Source organism: Tupaia chinensis, unplaced genomic scaffold, assembly GCF_000334495.1.
Source record: "Tupaia chinensis unplaced genomic scaffold, TupChi_1.0 Scaffold000414_1, whole genome shotgun sequence".
Lineage (NCBI taxonomy): Eukaryota > Metazoa > Chordata > Mammalia > Scandentia > Tupaiidae > Tupaia > Tupaia belangeri.
The window spans coordinates 3,447,837-3,449,746 of record NW_006159919.1 but is presented as its reverse complement, the minus strand read 5'-3'; the positions used below and the strand labels follow the sequence as shown (position 1 = coordinate 3,449,746).

The 1,910-nt window shown below is 38.4% G+C and overlaps 1 pseudogene; it reads right to left on the bottom strand.

The window, feature by feature from the left end:
- Positions 1-660: 660 nt before the first annotated feature.
- On the bottom strand, positions 661-1,387 carry LOC106735494 (ubiquitin-40S ribosomal protein S27a-like; annotated as a pseudogene).
- Positions 1,388-1,910: the final 523 nt, after the last annotated feature.

The window sequence follows — 1,910 nt, the reverse complement described above, 5'->3', positions numbered from 1 at the left end:
GTGTGTAGAATTATCTTATGATGGTTTTTAATGTCCATTTGTCTAGTAGCTAATGTGGCTGAGAATATTTTCATGTGCTTCTTCACCATTCTTATCTTTTCTTCTGTGAAGTACCTGTTCAAATGTTTTGCTCATTTGTGCATATATGTTGCAGGGTTTTTTTTTTTGCTGATTTTTGAGGGTTTTTTCTTTTTATATATTCAGAATATATAATACATAATTCATATATTTGTATGATATGAAATTGCAAATATTCTTCCCCAATCTGTAGCTTGTCTTTTTATTCCCTTAATGATATTTTCTACAGGTAAAAAATTCTTATATTTGATAAATTCAAACTTGTCCTTTTGTGGATTGTGTTTTTAGTGTCATATTTAATAACTCTTTGCCTAACCCAAGGATAACTGATTTTCTTCCATTTTCTGTGTATTTTATAATATTTATTGAAAACATTAGAGAGAAATCCTTACTTAGAATGCTCCTGAAAAGTATATAAAAAAGAATGTCATATTTAACATATACTTTCATTAAGATACAAATATAACATAATTTAAAAGGTCATGTAACAACTTTCACACGAATTATTTGGAATTACTCATACAGTTACACTTTACATTTTTTTTAAAGGTTATTTCATTTCTTTTATTAACTCATAGACAATTACTTGTCTTCTGGTTTGTTGAAACAGTCAGTCAGACAACGTTTGCCACAATGTCTGTGAAAATGACTGGCCATAAAAACTCCAGCACCAAGACCAGCAGTTAGCGTAATGGCTATGTTGCTCGACTCCCATGTAGTCGACCGCGGTTTGAGTTCCGGACTCCATGGCTTAAACTCACGCCGGGCGCGTGTGCGTACATGCCCAAGATCCCGAGGGGAGAATGGAGGAGAAAGGATTGTGGTGTGGCCATCCCCCCTGGGAGGTGATTTCTCACTTTCTATCTCTCTGTCTCTCTTTGTCTGGCGAGAGCATGCGCCCTACAGAAAAAAAAAATACAACACACAACTCCAGCACCACATTCATCTGAAGGGCACTCCCAATGAAGGTGACTAATTTTGCCATTTTCATCCACCTTATAGTATTTCAGGACAGCCAGCTTAGCCTTCTTCCCCTTATGCTTATTCTTCTTGGGAATGGTATAAGACTTCTTTCTTTTCTTAGCACCATCATGAAGTCTCAACACAAGATGAAGCGTGGACTCCTTTTGGATGTTGTAGTCAAAGTACGCCCATCTTCCAACTGCTTGCCATCAAAAATCAGTCTTTGCTGATCAGGAGGAATTTCTTCCTTATCCTGGATTCTGGCTTTCACATGTTCTATTGTATCTGATGGTTTGACCTCAAGGGTGATGGTCTTTCCTGTAAGGGTTTTTATGAAAATCTGCATCTTGGTGGTGGACCCACCGCAGATAGCAATCCAAAAGAAAGAGCCTGAAACCAGATTACTTATTGGTTAACTGCCTAGGTCTTTTTTTTTTTTTTTTTTTTTTTTTTTTTGGAGTGTTTTTTGCTATAGGGCATGTATGCTCACCAGAAAGACAGAGAGAGACAGAAAGCAAGAAATCACTCACCAGGGGGGATGGCCATGCCGCAATCCCTTCTCCTCCTCCATTCTCCTCTCGGGATCTTGGGCATGCACGCACACATGCCTGGCGTGAGTTTAAGTCACTGGGTCCAGGACTGGAGCCGTGGTCAACTACATGAGAGTCCAGCGACATAGCCATTACCCTAACTGCTGGTCCCCCTAGGTCTTTCTTGAGTTGTATTAGAGACCTATGAGGGATCTGATTGTCTTAGGCAAAAATGGGACTTGCTGAATCTCCTCTTTTCTTTGCCTATTTGCTGATTTGGTATCTTGGCAAAGGTATTTTAGTGTATGATGTGTGAACAACTTTTAATTTTAAATTGTT